This window comes from Marmota monax, unplaced genomic scaffold (assembly GCF_021218885.2).
Source record: "Marmota monax isolate L192 unplaced genomic scaffold, Marmota_monax_Labrador192_F-V1.1 WCK01_AAM20220418_F8-fsc00112, whole genome shotgun sequence".
NCBI lineage: Eukaryota > Metazoa > Chordata > Mammalia > Rodentia > Sciuridae > Marmota > Marmota monax.
The window spans coordinates 2,794,195-2,808,042 of NW_026692073.1; the positions used below are offsets into that span (position 1 = coordinate 2,794,195).

General features: G+C 40.2%; 1 pseudogene; it reads right to left on the reverse strand.

Moving 5' to 3' along the window:
* Positions 1–10,836: 10,836 nt before the first annotated feature.
* On the reverse strand, positions 10,837–13,269 carry LOC124102883 (RNA exonuclease 5-like; annotated as a pseudogene).
* Positions 13,270–13,848: the final 579 nt, after the last annotated feature.

Genomic DNA, 13,848 nt, shown 5'->3' on the forward strand with positions numbered 1-13,848 from the left:
CTGTCCTGCTGGAGCCCTCTCCTCCCTGGATCTCCCCATATCTGGTATAATCTACAGAAATGAGAGTTGTGCCTCTACATGTGTAGAGACAGATTTCTAAAAGCTACATTTCTTGTGACTCATAACACTTAGATCTAAGGCTCTAGAATTTCTACTCTTGTTGAATAAACTGTTGCTTTTTCCAGCATTTTAAAGGAAGCTATTCTTTTCTTGAATAAAGTTTGGACAGAATAGCTCTTGGAATCTCCTACTTCATTGGACCTAACTGGGGTGTTGAGGGGCAGACTTCCTGAAGTACTTCTGTCTTTGTCTAGAAAGCAATGTCTTCTGGACCATCCTCCTGTGTCACCTGACATGCAGGCTTAATGAGGCATAAGCCATCTTCTGTCTCCTTTGGGTATCCTGTGCTGTCCAGGAAGCTGATATTCTTCTCCTGCATGAGAGAATGGCTTAATTTGGAATTATTTTCTTCTTAGAATATGAACTTCCAGCAGCCTGTGTGATGTAACTTGAGTCAAGATAGTTTCCTAAAGATAAAAATGATTGCAATGTTATACAATAAAATGAAGCTAGGGAAGGCAATAATGGTCATAGTGCCTAGAATGACAGAACTGCATTTTTTCCCAGCCTATTTATCTTCCCAACATGTGAAGGAAATTCTATTAGTGTCCACTGAGCAATAATACTCCACCTACCCAATCTGACAAAAAGCACTTGGATCCTAGACCTTATTAGGCATAGAGGATCAAGAGCAAGGAAGAATGATCTCATCTGAAATTTGAAGCATGTGTCCATCTTCATTTCAGGAAATGGCACCATCATTTTTCCTCATTTTTCTTCTCTCATTAGAAAATACTGTAGTCTCAAACTCAAATACCTGGAGTCAGCCCATTTCACTGCCACCTTTCCCACATAAGCACACTTATCCCTTCTTGTTCTATCCAAAACCTTGTTAGTCTCTTAAATAATCCCCTTCAAAACAACTAACATGATCTTTTTTCTTTTTTTTTTAGAAACTGTAATTTATTCATGCCATCCTTCTACTTTATACCATTGCCCATAGAACGAAATACAAATTTTTAATGTACAATAAATCCCACATGATCTGGCTCTTAACCTGCTCAACCTCCTCATTCCATTTCCTCCTTCCTCACCAAATTCCATCTATAGTGAACCTTGTCTTACATTGGGTTTCTCTGAAAGGAGACTCTGAGACATAGACTTGGATGCTCTTGTTTATTTTGGAGGAGATCCAAGCAGGCACAATGAAAGAAAAGTGCAACAAAAATAAGACCAAAAGATGCTTTAATGGATTACTACTTTGTTAACTGGGGTTCAGTCCCATTGGAGACCCTTAAAGAACTATAAGGACACTTTGCATTGTCTATTGAGAGGCTGTGAAATGGATATTCATCTATCCATTCCTATTTCTTATTGTTTGAAGGTCACTGTAGTGATATTGACTGCCTGACATTTCTAGTATTCCCTGTTAGTACTGGCCTTGCTTACATGGCAGTAGAATGAAGAGCCATATCCAGAATTTGTTTCAAAGCCCTCTGTCTCTCGGGTTCCTCTATGGAACATTGATTTCTGGATCAACCAACAAATGGGTCAGAGTAGGATCCCTGAGTATAGCGTCTTAGGAATCGAGAGGCTTACCAAATGTCATGCATACTTCCTGGTGACATGAGGAGTAGGAATTCCAGAATACCCCAGGTCACGGGACTCGTAAAGATTTTCCAGACTCTGAAGTTTTTCTAGATGGTGGAATAAAGGAGGTCACTTTTCTGGCTGCTCCATGGGAGTGAAACCAACAAAGCAGATAGGCAGCTTCTCGGCAGGGTGGGTAAACAAAGTGGGGGGATTTTACTGGAATTTAAAACTGGACATTTAAAGCAGATTGGGGACTTGGGAAATGGAAAAGAAGAAATCTCCAGCGCAACAGCCACTGCCTTGGCTGGCCTGGAAGGGCCAGCCAGAGTGGTCCCTCTGAGCATAGTAGAGGGATAAGGGAATAAAAGGAAACTGCATTTTTGGAGGCCTGAGGAGAGTCTGAGTATGGAGCATTTAGAGATCAAGGATGTTGCCCTGCAAACCTGAAAGACACACTGTACAATATCCATGTGTAGGGAAAGAAGCCACCATCTCTTCTGGTGGCATGTGGAGGACAAAGGAAGGAACCCTTTTGCCAGTAGCTGAGGGGGGCAAGTCCTGCAAACCTGAGTTTGACCCAAAATGCAGGCCCAGTCAACGCACTGCATGATAGTGTGCTTAAGTGACCAGCAGAAAATCAAATGTGGGGAGATTTGGTTGTGGAAACCCACCTGGATTTACCCCTTGCCCTCCAATCTGACTGCTTGCAGGACTAGCTGGGAGTCACACCTGGCCAGGAACTTGGAAGGATGGGGGTGGGAGAAATTGTTTGAAGACTGAAGCATAGACCAGGAAACATGGGATGTGAAGATAATGTAGGCGACTAAGAATCTGGTCCCTCACCAGAAGAACCCAGGGGAGATCCCTGGGGTACAGTCTTCCAGCGTGGATCAGTAAATACTGGGTCCTCAAGGTGCACTGATTTAAAAATCTCCAGACCAACTGGCACTTGGCAAAGAGCTGGAGCCCACCTAAACCTAAACTCTTCCTCCAGAAATCCAACCTATGGGATTACCTCTTTCACTCCAGCAATCCAAAGGGTGAAGCATCACACTTCAGATGACCCCACCTAAACTGCTAAGAGAAACTGAGAATCTTTTGAGCTCCAACAGAATTATTTGTTTATCAAGATCTGTTTTAAAATTCCTTTTGTTTAATTGACCTTTAATGGTACTTGTAAACCTATACATTCATATTCATTTTTCATTTCTAGCATCATTAAAGCCAGTGATTTTTTTCCATGAGTTTTTTTGTGAACTAGGATGTTTGATAATTGTATTTTTTTAATTTTATTTTTTCTCGTTTCCCTTGAGTCTCTTTCTTTTGCTGACAGCCACTTTCACTCTTCCTTTGATTTTTTTTTTCTCTCCTTCACCCTCAGTCATACCTTATCACTTCTGCTCTCCCATCTGCCATTTGAAGTTATAAACACTGTTTGCAAACTTGCTGTTCTTATTAGATTATCACAATAGAAATACTAGTTATTAACATTGTATATGTCATAGTAGGAACTATTTGGCTTAATACTATAAATTATTTGCATTAGTAGTGGTTATTATTTCTCTCCCCTAAAGGAGGTACTGGAAACCTTTAGGGACACTAAAGTTCACAGGATAGAAACTCTACTGCCTCAGATCCATGCTGATAGATGGGTAGACACACAAAGAATATAAAGCAAGGAAAAAAATTGCTCCAGACCAACCAAGTTACTCTAATAGCAGAATCCATTGACACCACAGTGAAAGAAACGTCAGAAGTTTAGAATGTATGTAGTTATCTGCAAAGTAAAGCACTGTTTCAGAAATGAAATCAGAAAACATGGGAAGTAAAAGATCACCTCAATAAAGAGGCAGAGACTCTGAAAACAAACCAAGCAGAATCCCTCAAAATGAGGACAAACTATGTTAAAAATCCAATGGAAAGTATCTCAACAATCTAGATCACTTGGAAGACAGAACCTCAGGCAATTAAGATAAATAATCTTGAAACTACAGTTGACCATGCAGAGGTGTTAAGAAACCCCGAAAACCCTGAACAGAACTTCCAAGAACTATGGGATAACATGAAAAGATCAAACCTGAAGATTTATCAGGATAGATGAAGGTGTGGAGATACAAACAAAAGGAATGCATAATCTTTTCAATGAAATGAGAATTTCCCAAATATAAAGAATGAAATAGAAAATCAAATACAAGAGGCTTACAGAGCCCCAAATGTTCAAAATTACAACAGACCCCACACCAAGGCACATTATATAAAAATGTCTAATATACAGAATAAGGATAGAATCTTAAAGGCTATCAGAAATAATCAGATTATGGATAGGGGGAAGCGAATTTGCATCCAGCTGATTTTCTCAGTACAGACTCTCAAAGCTAGGAGGTCCTGGAATAACTTTATACCAAGCTCTGAAAGAGAATGGATGACAACTGAGAATCCTATATCCAGCAAAATTAAGCTTCAGATTTGAAGATGAAATAAAAACCTTCCATGATAAACAAAAGTTAAAAGAATTTACATCTAGAAAGCCCGCACTACAGAACATTCTCAGCAAAACTTTCTATCAGGAGGAAATGAAAAACAACAAAGAAAATTGGCAGACACTGACAGAAACCAAGCCAAGTAAAATACCAAAAATAAAAATGACTAGGAATACAAATCATGTCTCAATAATAATCCAGAATGTTAATGGCCTAAATTCACCAATCAAAAGACATGGACTAGCAGATTGGATTAAAAAAAAAAAAAAAAAACTCAATATGCTGCCTCCAAGATACTCATAGGAAAAGACATCCATAGACTAAAGATGAAAGGTTGGGGAAAATATCACTCACATGGACTGTGGAAGCAGGCAGAAGTCTCCATCCTCATAATACATAAAGCGTTAAGCCTAAGTTTTATCAAAACGGATGAAGGACATTTCATACTGCTCAAGGGAACCATACATCAACAAGACATAATAATTATAAATACATATGACCTGAACAATGGAGCATCTACATTCATCAAACAAAATCTCAAGTGCAAGAGCCAAATAGACCACAACACAATTCTGGGTGACCTTTAACACACCTCTTTCACAACTGGATCCATCTTCCAAACAAAAGCTGAACAAAAACTATAGAACTCAATAATACAATCAATAAATTAGACTTAAATGACATATGTAGAATATTTTATCCTTCAACAAGCAAATATACTTCTCAGCAGCACATGGATCCTTCTCTAAAATAGACCATATATTAAGCCATAAAGCAACTCTCAGCAAATACACAAAAGTAGAGATACTACCCTGCATTCTATCCAATCATAATGGAATGAAATTAGAAATCAATGGTAAAATAAATAGAAGCTACTCCAAACCTAGAGACTAAATAATATGCTACTGAGTGAACAATGGGTTGCAGAAGACATCAAGGAGACTAAGAAATTCTTAGAGGTAAATAAGAACACAACAAATCTCTGGGACACTATGGCAATACAAAAAGGAAAATTCACTGCATGGAGTTCATTCCTTAAAAGAAGTAATGTTAGGTCATCTATGTGTTACTTTTTTCATCTCAAAACCCTAGAAAAAGAAATCGACCCCTAAAGCAGAAGACAGAAAGTAATTAAAATCAGAACTGAAATCAATGAAACTGAAACAAAAGAAACAATTGAAAAAAATGACAAAACCGAAAGTTGGTCCTTTGAAAAAATAAAATTGATAAAACTTTAGCCATGCTAATGAAGAAAAGGAGAGAGAACTCAAATTTCCTTTTTTTATCATGGATTTTAGTAGTATCACAACAGACACTACAGAAATACAGAAGACAACTAGAAATTTTGAAAGCTTGTACTTCAATAAAATGGAAAATATCAAAGGCATTGCCAAATTTCTAGAGGCATAGGTTGCCCAAACTGAATCAGGATGATATACACAAGTTAAACAGATCAATTTCAAGCAATGAAATAGATGTCATCAGAAGCCTACCAAGAAAAGCCCAGGACCAGATGGATACACAGCTGAGTTTTGCAAAATCTTTAAAGAGGAACTAATACCAATACTCAATTATTTTGTGAAATAGAGGGAACACTTCTGAACTCATTCTATGAGGCCAATATCATCCTGATTCCAAAACCAGACATACAAACCAAAGAAAGAAAAGTAAGCTTCAGATCAATATCTCTAATGAACAGATGCAAAAATTCTCAATTCTGGCAAATCGAATACAAAAACACATCAAAAAGATTGTGTACCATGATCAAGTGGGATTCACTCCAGGGATGCAAGTTTGGTTCAACATACAGAAATCAACAAATGAAATTCATCACATCAATAGACTTAAAGACTCATATGACCATCTCAATAGACTCGGAAAAAACATTTGACAAAATACAGCACCCCTTTTTGTTCAAAACAATGGAAAGATTAGGGATAACAGGAACATATCTCAGTCTTTACAATGTTGAGATATGTTCCTATCTATGCTAAGCCCCAGGCCAATATCATTCTAAATGGAGAAAAATTGAAATCATCTCTCTCAAAACTGGAACAAGATAGGGATGCCCTCTTCCACCACTTCTATTTAACATAGTTCTTGAAACTCCAGCCAGAGCAATTAGAAGAGAGAAATTAAAGGGACACCGATGGGAAAAGAACTCTAATTAGTACTACTTGCTGACAATAAGATTCTATACCTATAAGACCAAAAAAAAAAAAAATTCCACAAGAAAACTTCTAGAATTAATAAATGAATTCAGCAAAGTAGCAGGATATAAAATCAATACCTACACAGAAATACCTTTGATTTATATCAGTGACAAATCCTCTGAAAGGTAAATGAGGAAAACTACCCCATATACAATAGCCTCAAAAAAAGAAAATAAAATACTTGAATCAACGAAAGAAGTAAATAGACCTCTACAATGAGAACTATAGAATGCTAGAGGAAGAAAAGACCTTAGAAGATGGAAAGAGCTCCCTTTTTTCTTGGATAAGCAGAATTCATATTGTTAAACTGTCCATACTATCAAAAGCACTATTTAGATTTAATGCAATTCCAATCAAAATCTCAATCACATTCCTCACAGAAATAGAAAAAGCAGACATGAAATTCAGGTGGGCTGGAAAGGCCACGGTGGAGGAAGAGAGCTGCAGCCTAGGGGACATTAACTAGCGGCTCCTTGTCTGTTCATGGGGTGCTTCATTAACAATCTTTCAGAAGGGGCAATGAGGCAGGTAATGTTGGTAATCAAAGGGCTCTGGAGGCACTAACATTCCTTTCTCCCAGGGGCAGTCTCCAACTTCCTAGACCCAAACTGGCCCCATAAGGGATAGACTGTGATGTTAATACAATCTTAAATATTTAGGTAGTAATTGAAGCCAGTTCTTTTTAGGAGCTTTCAGTCTGACTCTCATTGCATCTGATATTAGTTCAGCCTGTGTTCTTTTTGATGAGGAATATAGCCTTCTTAATTAGGGAAGAGGTGACAATGATTGAGGCAGAAATGAATGCAATCAGCAGTTGACACTGCCATCTGAACATGCTTGTGCAGTCCAAAATTTAGGGTCATTCCCTTTGTTTTCCTTACCAGAAAGTGAATTAGGCTTACTGTCAAATGCTACCTCCAAGAGTCCCATTCCTGCTGGCAGACAGAAGGTGGCCAGGGCCTGATTCAGCACATTTGTGGTCAGGACTCTGAACCAAATTAAGAGGCTCCTTTTTAAAATGGGGGCTAGAGGGGACTTCCAAATGCCTTGAAGTTGCTCAGTCTCCTAGGCTAATTATACCATCCTCCCAAATATCTAAAAGAGGAACTAGGTTCATGCAAGAAGAGTGGGATTCCCCTTTGGGCTCACAATGGATTTTTAAGCCTTTATTCTAAACATTATCCTTTCTTCCCCAGTTCTCATCCTGCCTTAATCTTCCCTGCCTCCTTCCTCGAAAAATGAAAGATTATACTTACAGGCCCATTCCTATCCGTTGGCTAGTTCATCCACCAACTATCCTGATATGTACAATACTTAAACCGCTCATGTCCTCACTGCTTCATGTTACAAAAGATCTAAGGTGAAGCACAAGAGTATCCTAGGAGTCCTGCTAGAAGAGCCTTATGGCCTTATACAACTGAGGGTACTGAGACAAATACCCTCAGATACAATGATATTTCTGGCCAGAAGTCTAATCAAAGAACCATAGAATGCTCTGCTGGACTAAGAACCACTCAAGTTCTGTTTCAATTATTTCATCTTTTAAGCAAGGATCCTGAGGTCTTTGACTATAAAGTTCTAAGAAATGTGGGTGTTCTATCCTGAGGGCTTAAAGGGTTTATCTGAAGAAGTCCAAATAGTTCCTAGAAAAGCTGAAACTAGCAAGATTTTCCTAGGTAAGGCTCTGTCTTTCCAGCCACAAGCCTGTTTGTGCTTGAATGTTCCTGCAATGGCCTGTTGACCTCGAGATCAAACAGATGTACATCTCCAAAAATCCCCAAGCATTCATTTCTAGGACATCACCCCACCCACAGTCTTCCGAGCATAATTGGTCCAGGGACACTGAGTATTCTTTTGTACCTTTCAGTGCCCCACCTTCCTACCCCTCCCAAGTTGAATCTTTGGAACAGAATTCTGTATACCCACACCAAGGGGTTGCTTTATGAGTCCTCAGGCTTGTGACTAAGTTGATTCCATCTACAATACACAAGTTTGAAAGTGTTTCTAACTGGTTTCGTGTCTCCAAAAATTCTGCAAAGAGACTTGCTTGATAATTAAGGAATATTCTTTCTCTCTCTCTCTCTTTTAAAAAAAGAATGAATTATAATAGTTCTTCGGCGGACACAACATCTTTGTATGTGGTGCTGAGGATCGAACCCAGGCCACACACATGCCCGGTGAGCGTGCTACCACTTGAGCCACATCCCAGCCCCAACTAAGGAATATTCTTAGAAGGGAAAGTTTCTAAGTTAGCCCTTGGCTATCCCTGTTTGAGCGCTCACCATCCAGCTGGATTCCCCCCGATCCCTACCCCTAGAGCATCTAGCTAGAGTGGCTGCTAGCTAAAGTGAGTCTTCCCCCTGGGTACCTTACATGAACATTTGTCTTCCAATTTCTGAGTAATTACTAACATTTGTATTGAACTTTGCTTATTCCCCATCTGTTATGCCAATTCAATTGATCCTCACAGCCATGTAGTGATGTCAAAAAGAACTTAATCTTCCACTAGCTTTCTTTTTAATTAAAAGGGGGAATCAGAGCTTGCCTAAATTAACTCGGAACTCCAAGTGTGGCTCATTCACTTCAAATCCAAGTTCTTCCCACTGTTTCATGCTATCTTGCTAGATCTGGAAAACTGGATCTTCCAGAGTACTTAATTTTTTAAGGTTAAAATTAAAATTTTCTCAGTATTTACTGAAAGATATCTTCAAATTATGAAGTCGGCTATTGGCTACTTCTAAAACACCATTTTGAGCCTTGCACATATTTTGTGATCATTGAGGTTGCCTGTCAACATTCTGCTTCTTCCAGGGTACCCATTAGTACAACTGGAGGTGATGCAAACTCCCACACAGGGCTAGAATAGACAGAAATCCCACTGCTGACCTCAGTAATCACCAGAGACTCCTGCAAACCAGAGCAGTATCAAGTCATCCTACATCAACTCTTTCTGGTTTGGGTGCTACACTAGATACCTGGGATGTATGCGTAGTACATGATACCATTTTCTCATGAACTTTTTTTCCCATTTTCACTGTGAGCTCTTGGAAGTCATATTTTTAATCACACAATTCTGTCTTCCTGGCATTAGCTGAGGTTGTACAGACCCCACCTGACCTAGAGAGAATCAGTCATATCTTCTCCAAGGACTTGTAGTTGTCAGTTTGAGTGGATAGCTAGAAATATAACATGTAATCTTAAGTGCGGGGTGGCTGTGTTCTGCCAACAGCCTAGGACAGCAGAGGAAAATGATCCATAGACACAGGAACAGATGGAAGAGTTCTGGCGACTGGCCAAGCTCCAGTTCTTCTCACTTTCTGAGGCCTAGCTTGATTCTTAGTCTGTTCAACATTTCCCCCCTTTTCTGAAAAAAAAAATTGAAGTTGGTTTGCTTGACACCAGAGAATCATAACTCATACAGCTGGTTAAGTTTAACCATAATCTTTATCTCCGATTTCCCATTCTCTTGAATTCCTGTCATCATGCCAACATCTGGAGTGGAAAGAACCCTTGCAGGAAATTGATTTTTTAACCCATTTGTTCATCCCAGTTTCCTTCCTGCCTGCTTCTCTCCCCATTTTGCAAGCCACATCTCTTTTTAAAAAAAAAAAAAAAAAAACAATTCCACCACTTATTCACAACTTGCATCAAATAGTTTGGTTTTTCCCTTTTTTTAAAAAAATTTTTGGGTGCATTATGGTTGTACATAACCATGGGATTTGTTGTTACATATTCATACCCGCACACAATGTAACAATATAACTTGGCTGATATCACACCCCAGTACTCCCGTTTCCCTGTTCCTACCACCCTCTGGTAGGAAAAAAATTTCATTTTTTAATAGTTTTCTCCCCATACCCTCTAGCTTCCACAAGAGAGAACATATGACCCTTGACCTTCTGAGTTTGGCTTATTTCTCTTCATGTAAAAAGTTTCGGCATAGTTTTGTAATGTTTTGAATAACCAATAAAAACAATTAAATGAAACTACCAGACTTCTTATGCTTTGTGGAAATAGCTTTTTTTTAAAAAAAAAAAAAATCAATACTAGCCACTCTTAGAGGCCAGTTGTCTTCACCAGGGTACATACCAATGATCTCAGGATTTAGAATACCTAATTCATATAGGCTTCTTTTTACTTTTTCCTAATATGTTAGTACCTAATTCTCATTTCTCCCTTATCTATATCAAATACAGAAGCACCTCTTTTTACATAAATATTAGGGGAAAAAACCGTGGGAAAGATAACTTTAAAAGTTTATCATATCCATAAATAGACTGCAGTGTGGGACATTCTAAGTAACAGTTCTCTTTTGGGGGGGGTTAATTATAAATTGTATTTATTGTTTCCATTTTACTTTATTTTTAATCATATATATATTTTAAATTGGCACATAGTAATTGTACAGACTCATGGGGCACAGTGTGGCTTTTTTTTTGTCCCCCCCTCCCCCGTCTTAAGATGAGGAAGGCTTGAATTTTAGGCATTTATTGAAAACTTGTGCATGCCATGTAAATGGATTAGACCCTTTAGCAGGTACACCAACTTCCCACACAAAGCTGTCCACTGAATGAAGAGGCCCAGCAGTCTTTGGAGAAGCTGAAGCCTGACCATCTTCTCCACTATCGCCCAGGAAGGATGAGAAACCGCAAGTGGCGAGCAGACTCACAAACCCATGCTTGGGGTGGTGCTTTTCTCTTCATCTTTTATTCCCATGAGTCCTAGGCCAGAGAGAGATCCATGAGGGCTAGTGGTTCCTGGCAGGAGGATGACGCAAAGGGTACCCGGGCTCAGGCTTTGGTAGAGCCTTCCAATCTTCCGGCTCCAATGCCAGGCTGCACTCTTTGCGTTTTCTGCCTTTAAATTCTGCAAGGTCTCCTGCTCTGAGGGAGGAGGTCTCACTCTGAGACCTGCGGGCCTTCTTGATTCAGGCGGTGAGCTCCTAAGCCACCCGTGGAGGTGCCTGGGGGTTAGGGCCTGCCTGCCTTTCAGCATCCAGTCCTTGCCTGTGAGGACATGGAGGGCCCTCTGGGCATTGCCAAGTTTTGAATTTCAGGAAACAATATTTTTCCTGTCTTCCGCTTTTAGCATCTGTAGGCAAGATCAAAGCTTTCAGGCCACCAAAGAGGTTCGGTGGTTCCTGAGTATGTCCTAAGAAATTTTTACTAACTCCAGACAGATGAATAGTATCTTGGTTCTCAGGATCTCCTTCCAGCTCATTAACAAGTGTGTCACAATCGAGAGTGAGTTCTGTCACAGGTATCTGTACCTTTATGTTTACACCTTCCACCAGAATGCCATTCAAGGACTCAATGGCCAGCTGGGCAGCTTCCAGGACTTCATACTGTATAGAGAGAGGAGGCTGATGTGTTTCGAGAACAGCAGTCATTGTACGAAATGGGCCAAAGCTCCTAAACAGCCTCTTCAGAGCACTTAGGTTACAATCTTTGCTCAAAGGTCCAGCATAGATAGTTGACATCTCTGTCCACTTGATCCGCATCCTTTTGTTCATTTCCTCAGTGAGGAGAGGTGAAAAAGGCTCAAAAGAGAACTGAATAATGCTGAAGGGGTACAGGCGGACTTGCCTTCTGGTCTGCTCAAAGACCTCTGTTTGAAAGGCACTTAATAGTTTCACAATTTTCAGAAGAAGGGAGTTCAATATCATCTGTCTCTCACATACAAAAAGGAGCTTCTGATGCACCTTTGTATGTGTACTGAAACTTTTCTCTTACATTTCTTGGGTCTTGGGCTCTCCATAGTGCCTCCAGATTGAGTTCTGCAATCTTCTTTGGGCCATACTTGAGGAAATATTGAGCCAATTCAAGGGTCGCTGTAGCGTCCTCTGTGGCATCATGACCATCCCTTTCTGAACGTTGAATGTCCTTCCCCAAAATAGCTTTGGCTAAGAACTTTAGCTTGAATCTTCTGCCCCACTCTCTGGCATAGAGCAATGAGGTATCGATAACATATGGATGTATCATGTTCAATGCTCAGAGATCAACGTCTAAGGAATGACCTACTAACACCGCATCAGGAGGAAGCAGTGCTTTTAACTGCCTCTGAACGTCTTTCAATTTTGTCGTCACCACCTTAAGCATCTCCTCTGTGATTCCTGAATAGCAGGTGGCATAGTCTACAATCTCAACAGGTTTGACCAACTCATCCATAAGACACGAGCCTCCTTCAGCAACCAGTGAGATGCGTGTTAGTTCTCTCCCCTTGGACGTGATGCACATTTCACCATCCAGCCCAAAGAGAGGGCTGTTCTCTGTAACTACCAAATGTAATGGATCTGTAACAAAGTTTTCAGTCAGGAGAACCTTGTAATGGAAAGTCAAATGTTTTCATTTCCTCCTCTGTCAGAAGGCATCGCAGCAAGCCCACTTTCTGAGAGCCATGCTTTTGAATGATGGGGTCATTCTGCAGGTTGACATTGGGTTTTGTACTGGCAGACGGTAAAAATCCTCCCATGGTCTTAGGCAGATATCCAGCTGTTTGATTTGGTAGCCCAATAATATCAGCTAGAAAATTAGATGATGGAGGAGGCAAGCGGAATTTGTGTTTGAAGGCTTTTCAGAGAAATCCAAACTCCAAATAGAACCTGTAGAAGTGTAGTTGACTCATCCCTTGAAGGATGACAACCACTATTCTCAGTTGGTTTTGGTAAAGAAGCTGGCACCACCTGGGTCTCTCAATATCAGGTTGACCCAGAACTGCATACTTGAGCAAATCACATGGGTTACTTTACAGTTTTCGGCCATTTCAATGCCAGACAACTGGGCTCTCTTGGGCTCGGGCTGCCTGTCCACGAGATTCGAACGGGATATCCTTACCTCGGGCGTCCTCATCAGCCAGTCGGGGACCCGTCTCCTCTGGCTGCTCTCCCTGGGGAGCCTCCCAGTCTTCTCCTTCTCTGGCTCCATGATTCTGTACTTGAGTCCTTGGTGTAGAAAGCTGTCCTTGGTGTAGAAAGCTGTCCTTGGTGTAGAAAGCTGTCCTTGGTGTAGAAAGCTGTCCTTGGTGTAGAAAGCTGTCCCTGGTGTAGAAAGCTGTCCCTGGTGTAGAAAGCTGTCCCTGGTGTAGAAAGCTGTCCCTGGTGTAGAAAGCTGTCCTTGTCTTGATGCCAATCCAGCAAGAGAAAATGGTCTTGAGAAGGAAAAAGGATGGTTTATTGCTTTGCTAGCAAAGGAGAAACAATGATTCTAGTAATAGTTCTCTTCATTGCTCCCTACACCCCAAGCTTTCCATTGTAGAGGAAGGATACGTGCTCTCCATTAAGTGTGCCCTGGAGCTCAAGTGTGGCACATTGATGTCAGTAACAATAAAAACACATCAAAAGCAAGAAGTCTTATGGTAGCAGAGATTAAAAGGAAAAATGAGCTCAGATCTTAAAGTGATAAATATCCTAATAAATCATGGAAACTGAGTAGAACAGCACATGGTAACTTGGCATATTTGCCTTTTTAGCAGCTATTTGCAAGTTACAAAGCACCATAAAATAG